Genomic DNA, 10,813 nt, shown 5'->3' with positions numbered 1-10,813 from the left:
CGGAAGCACAAATTCTTGCCTTCGGATTGGTCACTTTACCGAAGTGACATAGCTCCGACGCTGAGAATCGAATTAAATTTAGTCTTTAGCACCGTTAGCACTAATTATCAGATATCGATAGCTTTGTGATGTTAGCTGTACTGGTTCTAGCACAGTTAACACTAATTAGCAGGTAGTAATAGTTTTGTGATGTTAGCTCTACTGTTTCTAGCATTGTTAGTACTAATTAGCCAGTACTAATAGCTTTGTGATATTACCTGTATTGTTTCTAGCATCATTAGCATTAATTAGCCATTATCGATAGCTTTGTAATATTAGCTCTACTGTTTCTATCACCGTTAGCACTAATTAGGAGGTATTGATAGCTTTGTGATCTTAGCTCTACTATTTCTAGCACCGTTAGCACTAATTAGCAGGTACCAATGGCTTTGTGATGCCAGCTCTACAGCAGGGGTGCCCAACCTTTTTTGAACGGAGATCTACTTTTAAAGTTGACAGTGTACTGAGATCTACCAAGCCATTTCGAACACCATAGGGTAGCCACAATTTATTGTGCACCAATAGAATAACAATTTTCTGGCAAAAAGATAACATTTTAACAATAATAATGCATCATTGAAGTAAATGTACATGGTGAAAAGAATAAGCACAAGTAGGCTTAGGACTGGCCTCAAGTTGGAAAAGTTGTTTTCTACCTTAGTGGGACTTCTGGCACAGAGGAGGAAGCTGGTCTCTCAGTCCGTACAGCAGGAGCTGAGTGCAGCCATAAACAGGCACTCAAGACACTCTTTCTGCATTAGAATCCAGATTTGGACATTCATGTCAGGTGTTGCTCTGGATTTGAGCGCAATGAGTGAGGATCTCATTCTCAGCAGCTCACCATTGAAGAGTGATTCCACTTTGGATGCTATACAGTCCACATCTATATTTTCCCAAAATGGGAAACAGAGAAAACTGACAACAGGCTTCATGGATGCAAAGTCAGTAAAGTGCCTGTAAAATTCTGACAAGATGCTCTGCATCTGATCATCATAATGTGCACTGTCAGGCTCCACAGTCTTTGTCCTGACACTTCTGTGTCCATGTGTGGAAAGTTCTGCAGGTCATACTGTTACAACCTCCTTGATAGCACATGTAACTTGCTTTTAAACTTGCTTTCAAATCCAAATTTGTGCATATTCAGCACGGTTTGAACATTTCAGAAATTCTTTAATTTCAGGCAACAATCCAGAAAACCGTTCCAGAAATTTACATCTGCCAAGTGTAATTTCCCCCAGTTCTTTTATGTAATTTACTGCTCCTTACCAAGAAACAAACTATTATTTTCCTCATTTTGAATGTATTGAAGGTCACACGAAAACCAGGCCTGGGTCCCTCACAGACAGTGTCCATCTTGTGAAAGCAGAGAAAATGGGTCATACAGCACTTTTTATACAATGTGGGCGTTACAGTGGGTGTGGTTTAGTCTCACAATTCTAATGTTACTGGCTCTCACCAACAGGGGGAACGCTCCCTGTATCTGAAACTTGCACATGCGTGTTTAAAGTGAAACTTAACCCTTATGTTTAAACTTTAAACCAGGTCTCACAAACTTTCAAACAGATAACACAGACAAACACTTGATAACTAACATAAAATACGGAATTAGCAGATATTATCTAACACGAGCCACCTCACCTCTGTGTGTTCTGCACGTCTCCTCCAGCAGAACACAGAATAAATGTGCCCTCAGGCTCCTAGCCCAAACAGAACACACAATCTTAGCCACATTCATCACTTTTATATATTTATGGACCGTTGTGCTGCTTACCGACTTATCAATTCCTAGACTTTTGGACAGAGGGGATTTAGCCAGGTTAGCATTAGAAGTTAGCATCATATTTCTTGTGAATTGTCTTGAAATACCACTCCAAATTACCTTTCTTCAGAAAAGCCACATTGACATTGCAGATAAAACAAATGTATTTGCCATTCGAATAAATGAAAAAAAATAACCCAAGATGAAAACAATAATTTTTCGTTTTTTCTCCTCCACCATAGAAGAAGAGCTCTTCCCGGGCGTTTAACGTCAGCTGGCATTCTTATTGGTGCACTGCTGCCACCTGCTGCATCAGTCTGTTATAGCAGCACTAAATCCTCTCTCGAGTTTTTTCTTTTTCTTCATGCGATCGGTTGGAACTCAGCCTGTGATCGACTGACTGGTTGGACACGCCAGCTGTACTGTTTCTCGAACGTTGCTGAGTCAATACGCCGCTTGTAATTTTTAATGACCAACATTCTGTCACTGAGGTAGCTTCGTCATTGACTCAGAAAATTGGATCCACCATCAGAAGGCCTGCTGTCGACGCCCCTATGACGTCATGCCCACGACAATGAAACAACAAACATTTGAAATAACACATATTGTTAGCTTACCTAAAACACGCCAGTTAGCACTTACACATGCCAGTGTTTTAACTCTAGCTGTTAATTTGGTTAATCATTCATGCTAATTGTAGTCAGCACTTAGCTAACATGCTGACATGTTTCTGTTGCTTCCGTCAGGGGGCGCCACAGCAGACCACCTGTGTCACCTGGCTGCATCCTCTGCATCTTCTTCTGTCAAAAATGTACAAAATATACAACAGAATTTTGAAATTAATCTGGAATTGGAATTGCCCTTTGTCGTCTGACGAAGGGCAGGTTGCCCAAAAGGTTACGTCTTGTTAAATAAAACCTTTTTTTGTATTGGAGTGCTGTGGTTGTGGGAATCATTTGGTTTCTATTTTTGGTACAATTTTTCTTGGTACAATTTTTCTTGGTCCAATTTTTCTTGGATGTGCATGTCTTCGTTGCATTACAGTATATATTGGTAAAACTCACACTCGCTGACTCATCTTCAACCAAATAGTCCAATTGAGGGTCACGGGGCTGCAGCCTATCCCAGCCTGTCCCAGGGTGAAGCAGGGTTCACCCTGGACAGCACGGCAGTCTGTCGCAGGGCCACATATGGACAGACAAACACACTCACACCCGCACGCAATTTAAAGTTTCCAGTCAACCTAACCTGCATGTCTTTGGATGTGTGAGGAAACCGGAGCACCCAGAGAGAACCCACACAAACACGGGGAGAACATGCAAACTCCACACAGAAAGACCACAGGTAGGAATCAAACTCATGACCTTCTCGCTGTGAGGCAACGGTGCTACCCACTAAGCCACCGTGCTGCCTATATGCAAAACTGTTCTTGAGTATTTTGATGTAAAAGGTTTTCATCCTTGCTCATACTGCCCTCCAGTGTTATAATGGAGAAATTATTCATACAGTAAATTGACACGTGCAGGTCAAAAAGGGCAGTGAGGATTCTGCCTGTTTCATCCCATGGTGTTGTTGTGACATCATAAAGCAAGTGTATTATAAAAAAAGACATTAAAGAAGGTGATAACTTATTTTTTGCAATGTACAACAAACAAAATATTTTAGAAAACCGGTTTTGAGGTAACAGTGGCCAAAATCAAAATAAATAAATAAATGCATAAATAAATAAATACATTTAAACTCTCTTCTGGCTTAAGGACTTTCTTTAAAAATAGCAGTCCACAAACAGACAAAAGCCATCACTGAACCTTCACCCTCCACTGTTGTCTGGCAGAAGAAACAGCTAATTGTTGAATGTAATAATAATAATAATAATAATAATCGTTATTATTGCTGCTACTACTATTCTTATTATTGTTATGGCTTTTAAATTAGTTATTTTCTATTAAATCCACACTGGCTACGAGCTGGGATATTATTTCTTTATCAATATCTCCATCTTCTGTTTCAACTGTGTCATTACATCAACAACCTGTCCAAAAAAACCTCCGCCTACTTCTATTAGATTGGAACAAAGTTACGACTGTCGAAAGCTCATTGGACAAAGAGACGTCAATTAAATGACGACAGAGGAAGTTCAAGCGATTGGTGCTAGTGGGAAAACGTGGGTAACTACTTGTGTGTTTTGAGCTTTTTGTTTTCTGTGTTGTTTGTTTTGCGTTTTGTCTTAGCGGTCTGACACAATAAGACGATTTGTGGCTAAATGTGGAGCATTTTTACAGCTGTATTAAAGCGGTTTGGACAAAGAAGCTAACGTTAGCTTCCTTTGGCATGTCAGTGCAATGTCATCTTGAGACTAAAGTGAACTTTTCCAAGTTAACTTCATTTAATTGTTTGAAGTTTGCAGTCTGAATGATCAAGAATAAGCTCATGAATACGAGCACTGATTGTTTATTGATTTTTCTGTTAGTTGACTAGATTGACTCCTACAAACGTGGAAACTAAGACGCATGTAAGATAGACATAATATATTAGATTTATTTATATAAAGTAATGATATAAAAAGTATTTCGCGATACGAAGGTAAAGTTTTATAGTGGATTTTGTCCTCTGTTTTGTTGGAGTTGCAGTTTGCACGATGTACCACGTGATGACGTGCGAGCTCACATTATGAGTTACAAAAGTCTGAACATTTAAAAAAGCTTTTAAATTCTAAATTTATAATACTGCAATATTGTAAATCTAATATATAATACTAAATAAATAAATGTTAATTTTAAATACGTTTCAAAGAGTAAATCCTAAAAGAAACTTGACAAGTGACAGAATCATGTGAATTCATATAAAACAAGAACAATCAGATTCCTGACTCCGTCAATCTGGATCTGGATCACCTCCAAAATTCAGTGGAGTCTTCCATGGCCTAATATCCATCTGTGGTGCAAATTTGGTGAGAATCTGCAAAGTAGTTTGTTTTTTTGTTTTTTTTTTACTTTATTTTTATTTAGCTTTTTTTTTCAGAAAAAAAGGCAGCAAATTACAAACAGTAGCTAAGCAAAACACAATAACACGTATAAAACACTATTAAAAGCAACAAAGGTTGAGAGCGTATAAGTTCAGTACTAGAGGTAATGAGATTAATATATATAATTATTCTTACAAACCATACATCAAGAATGAAACAGGTTGTCACCTTGTGTTTTGAGATACATGTCCCATTTTTCCCAGAGAGCATCATATTTGTCATTTTGGAGTCTTAAACTGAAAGTCATGCGTTCCATGCACTGGATGTTTGAGATAATTGTTACCATTGGTCAATAGTAGGAGGTTCCCCACATAGCCATCCCCTTGTTACAGCCTTTTTACTTGCTGCCATAAATATTTTTAAGAGGTATCGATCACCTTTGGGTAAACTTAAGTCCATATCCCCCAAATAAAAAGACAAACGTGAATTCAGTATCATAACACAAGACTTCTCTGACAGCACCACGAACACTGTCCCAGAAAGGTTTAAGAACAGGACATTCCCAAAATATGTGTGATCAGCTTCACAACAGCCACATCCCCTCCAGCATTTAGCTTCTGTCCCAGTCTGTTTGGACTTTTGCTTTGGAGTTATGAAATATCTAATAGAATTTTTCCATGAGAAGTTTTCGTGCAAAGCCATATCTGTCTGACATGGTTTTAAAATCTAGAAGTACCCCATTATTGAGTATGAGGCACAGTGCTGTGAGACCTTGTCTCTCCCACTGAGTAAAACCTCCACCCTCTACAGCAGACTTAAAGTCTGGGTCATATATTGGCCATGTTAAGATTCTGATTTCTTTCTGAATGTTGAGCTGTTTTACTATTGTAGACCAAATTTCCAAAGAACACCTTACCCACTGATTCTGGATATCATACTGTTTGGCAGTCAGTGGACATCCTAGCAGGCTCTGCAGAGGCTTATGTAACAGTGACAGCTCCATGGGTTTCCATTTTGAAACATATTCTTGATTACACCAAAGCATCAAAGGTCTTATCTGAGCTGCTAAATAATAATCTTTAAAGTTTGGTAAGCCCATCCCTCCGCTGTGTTTCGGCAGCTGCAGAGTTCTGTATCTCACTCTAGGGACTTTGCCATTCCAAATGAACCGAGAAATCACCTTGTCCCACTCTCTAAATTGTTTATCTGGGATATGAATGGGTAGGGACTGAAATAGGTAAAGCAACCTGGGCAAAATATTTGTTTTTATTGCCATTATTCTGTTACCCAGATCCAGGGGCAGAGGGGTCCATCTATCAAGATCATCTTTTATGTGTTTATTAATATGGGTGTAATTTTGTCGATACAACTGAGATATATCTTTAGTTAATTCTTCTTCTTCTTCTTTGTCTTTCGGCTGTTCCCGTTAGGGGTCGCCACAGCAGATCAATCGTTTCCATCTCACCCTGTCCTCTGTATCTTCCTCTGTCACACCAACCACCTGCATGTCCTCTCTCAGCACATCCATGAACCTCCTCTTTGGTCTCCCTCTTCTCCTCCTGCCTGGTGGCTCCATCCTCAGCATCCTTCTCCCTATATACCCTGGGTCCCTCCTCTGCACATGTCCAAACCATCTCAATCTCGCCTCTCTGACTTTGTCTCCAAACCGTCCCACCTGAGCTGTCCCTCTGATATGTTCATTCCTAATCTTGTCCATTCTTGTCACTCCCAAAGAGAATCTCAGCTCATCTTCAGCTCTGCCACCTCCAGCTCTGCCTCCTGTCTTTTTGTTAGTGCCACTGTCTCTAAACCATACAACGTAGCTGGTCTCACTACTGTCTTATAAACTTTCCCCTTCACTCTTGCTGATATTCTTCGGTCACAAATCACTCCTGCCACCTTTCTCCACCCACTCCACCCTGCGTGCACTCTCTTCTTCACCTCTCTACCACATTCTCCATTACTTTGAACAGTTGACCCCAAATATTTAAACTCATCTACTTTCACCACTTCTACTCCTTGTAACTGCACTATTCCACTGGGCTCCCTCTCATTCACACACATGTACTCAGTCTTGCTTCTACTGACTTTCATTCCCCTTCTCTCCAAAGCATATCTCCACTTCTCCAGACTAGACTCAACTTGCTCTCTACTCTCACTACAGATCACAATGTCATCTGCAAACATCATAGTCCATGGGGACTCCTGTCTGATCTCATCTGTCAACCTGTCCATCACCACTGCAAACAAGAAAGGACTCAGAGCTGATCCTTGGTGTAATCCCACCTCCACCTTGAATGAGTCTGTCATTCCGACTGCGCATCTCACCGCTGTCACACTATTCTTGTACATGTCCTGCACTACCCTAACATACTTCTCTGCCACTCCAGACTTCCTCATACAATGCCACAACTCTTCTCTTGGCACCCTATCATAAGCTTTTTCTAAGTCCACAAACACACAATGTAACTCTTTCTGTCCTTCTCTGTACTTTTCCAACAGTATTCTCAGAGCAAACATTGCATCTGTAGTGCTCTTTCTCGCATGAAACCATATTGCTGCTCACAGATCTTCACCTGTTTTCTAAGCCTAGCTTCTACTACTCTTTCCCATAACTTCATGCTGTGGCTGATCAGCTTTATGCCTCTGTAGTTACTGCAGCTCTGCACATCACCCTTGTTCTTGAAAATAGGAACCAGCACACTTCGTCTCCACTCCTCAGGCATCCTCTCACTTTCCAAGATTTTATTAAACAATCTGGTTAGAAACTCTACTGCCATCTCTCCTAGACATTTCCATGCCTCCATTGGAATGTCATCTGGACCAACTGCCTTTCCACTTTTCATCCTCTTCATAGCAGCCCTCACTTCTTCCTTGCTAATCTCTTTTACTTCCTGATTTACTCTCACCACATTATCCAGCCTTTTCTCTCGCTCGTTTTCTTTATTCATCAACTCTTCAAAATATTCCCTCCACCTTCTCAGCACACACTCCTCACTTGTCAGCACATTACCATGTGCATCTTTTACCACCCTAACCTGCTGCACATCCTTTCCAGCTCTGTCCCTTTGTCTGGCCAATCGGTACAAGTCCTTTTCTCCTTCCTTACTATTCAACTTCTTGTACAGCTCGCAATATGACTTTTTCTTTGCTTTTGCCACTTCTCTTCTCGCCTTACGCCGCATCTCCTTGTACTCCTGTCTACTTTCTTCATCTCTCCGACTATCCCAAAACTTTTTCGCCAACCTCCTTCTCCTTATGCTTTCCTGGACCTCTTCATTCCACCACCAAGTCTCCTTGTCTTCCTTCCACTGTCCAGATGTCATACCCAGTACTGCCCTAGCTGTCTCCCTCACCACATCTGCAGTACTTTTCCAGTTGTCCAAAATTGCTTCTCTCACCTGCTTGCTAAATTTCACACAACAGTCTTCCTCCTTCAGCTTCCACCATCTGATCCTTTGTTGAGCTCTCACTCTCTTCTTCTTCTTTACCTCTAAAGTCATCCTATAAACAACCATCCTATGCTGTCTAGTGACACTCTCTCCTGCTACCACCTTACAGTCTGTGATTTCTTTTAGCTTGCATCTCTTATAAAGAATGTAGTTCACCTGTGTGCACCTTCCTCCACTCTTATATGTTACCCTGTGCTCCTCTCTTTTATTAAAGTAGGTATTCACCACAGCCATTTCCATCCTTTTTGCAAAATCAACTACCATCTGTCCTTCCCCATTCCTATCCTTGATACCATATCTACCCATTACTTCTTCATCACCTCTGTTCCCTTCACCAACATGCCCATTGAAATCTGCTCCTATCACCACTCTTTCATGCTTGGGCACACTCTCCACCACCTCATCTAACACACTCCAGAAATCTTCTTTCTCCTTCATCTCACAACCTACCTGTGGGGCATATGCACTGATGATATTCATCATCACCCCTTCAATTTCCAACTTCACACTCATCACCCTGTCAGACACTCGCTTAACCTCCAACACACTTTTAACATACTCTTCCTTTAAAATGACCCCAACACCATTTCTCTTCCTGTCCTCACCATGGTACAACAACTTGTACCCACCGCCGATGCTCCTGCTCTTACTTCCCTTCCACTTGGTCTCTTGCACACACAATATATCTACCTTTCTCCTCTCCATCATATCAGCCAGCTCTCTCCCTTTACCAGTCATACTACCAACATTCAAAGTCCCCACTCTCATTTCCACCCTTCTAGTTTTCTTCTTCTCCCGCTGTTCGTGGCAACATTTTCCTCCTCTTCTTCATCGTCATCGCCCAGCAGTAGCCCAATTTCTACCGGCACCCTGTTGGGCAATAGCACCGGTGGCGGACGTTGTTAACCCGGGCCGCGACCGATCCGGTATGGGAATTCGATTCTGAGTCTGCATAGTTGGGTTGGCTTGTTTTACGCCGGATGCCCTTCCTGACGCAACCCTCCTCATTTATCCGGGCTTGGGACCGGCACTCAGAATGTACTGGCTGCACACCCCATGTGGCTGAGTTATATATCTTTAGTTAATGTCACACCTAAATATTTAAGAGAGGCAGAGTCCCAAATAAACTTGTACTTATTTTTAAGATCTGGCGATGAAATAAAGTTAAGAACCAAAGCCTGTGTTTTATCAATATTGAGAGTGTAGCCTGATAAAGTGCCAAAAGTATGCAGCAGATCCATTAATCTAGGAACCCCAGACGCCGGGTTCTTGAGGCTGACTAGAACATCATCTGCATAAAGACATATTTTGTACTCTGTCCCTCTTACCTTACCTTCTAAGTGTATATCTAATACCTTCTAAGTGTATATCTTGTCTAATGGCTTGAGAGAGTGGCTCAATAAACACGTTGAAGAGCAGCGGGCTGACCGGGCAACCCTGGCGGCAGCCTGCAAAGTAGTTTTGATGTAATCCAAAGAGTATAAAAAGTGAAATCATGATCTAGAATCTGGATTCAGATCCGGATCACCTCCAAAATTTAATGGAGTCTTCCATGGCCTAATATGCATATGTGTTGCAAACTTTGTCAACATCCATGCAGTAATTTTGACGTAATCCTGCTAACAGTAATCCTTCAAAGCCTATATAAAGTGAAACTTGATTCATAATCCGGATCCAGACCATCTCCAAAATTTAACGGGTTCTTCCATGGCCTAATACGAGGGCTGTCCGTAAAGTATAGGTCCTTTTTATTTTTTTCAAAAACTATATGGATTTCATTCATATGTTTTTACGTCAGACATGCTTGAACCCTCGTGCGCATGCGTGAGTTTTTCCACGCCTGTCGGTGACGTCATTCGCCTGTGAGCACTCCTTGTGGGAGGAGTCGTCCAGCCCCTCGTCGGAATTCCTTTGTCTGAGAAGTTGCTGAGAGACTGGCGCTTTGTTTGATCAAAATTTTTTCTAAACCTGTGAGACACATCGAAGTGGACATGGTTCGAAAAATTAAGCTGGTTTTCAGTGAAAATTTTAACAGCTGATGAGAGATTTTGAGGTGATTCTGTCGCTTTAAGGACTTTTCACAGTGCGAGACGTCGTGCAGCGCTCTCAGGTGGCGTCATCAGCCTGTTTCAAGCTTAAAACCTCCACATTTCAGGCTCTATTGATCCAGGACGTCGTGAGAGAACAGAGACGTTTCAGAAGAAGTCGGTTTCAGCATTTTATCCGGATATTCCACTGTTAACGGAGATTTTTTTAATGAAAGACGTGCGGACGGGTCCGCGCGTCGGGACGCAGCCGACGCGGCGCGGCGGCACAGGAAAAACACCTCCGTGTTTAACCATTGGTTAAAATCCAGTTGGCTTTTGATGGCTTTCAGTGGAGTGAGTATATGAGAAATTGTTTATCAGCTGGAGATGTTCCAACTTGTCCTTAAGGCTTCCAGCAGAGGTGTTTTTCCTGTGACGGAGCGTCGCGGCGGCTGCGAGCCGACGCTGCAATCCGCCCGCATGTCTTTCATTAAAAAAAATCTCCTTTAACAGTGGAATATCCAGATAAAATGCTGAAACCGACTTCTTCTGAAACTTCTCTGTTCTCTCA

The 10,813-nt window shown here is 41.6% G+C and overlaps 1 protein-coding gene across 2 annotated transcripts in view; it reads left to right on the top strand.

Annotated features, from left to right (window-relative positions):
• The first annotated feature begins 3,908 nt into the window (after positions 1-3,908).
• The window catches only part of tfb1m (transcription factor B1, mitochondrial), a 64,656-nt gene continuing 57,751 nt past the window's right edge, over positions 3,909-10,813 (top strand). Inside the window, exon 1 of one of the 2 annotated variants that reach the window (XM_034195653.1) lies at positions 3,909-3,962. The gene's annotated coding sequence lies outside the window, so the exon portion shown is untranslated. Of the gene's footprint in view, positions 3,967-10,813 lie in introns of both variants that reach the window. The other variant, XM_034195654.1, reaches the window with a different exon arrangement.

This window comes from Thalassophryne amazonica, chromosome 19 (genome assembly GCF_902500255.1).
Source record: "Thalassophryne amazonica chromosome 19, fThaAma1.1, whole genome shotgun sequence".
NCBI lineage: Eukaryota > Metazoa > Chordata > Actinopteri > Batrachoidiformes > Batrachoididae > Thalassophryne > Thalassophryne amazonica.
Note: the sequence above shows the minus strand (reverse complement) of the source record. Positions and strands in the feature narration are given on the sequence as shown.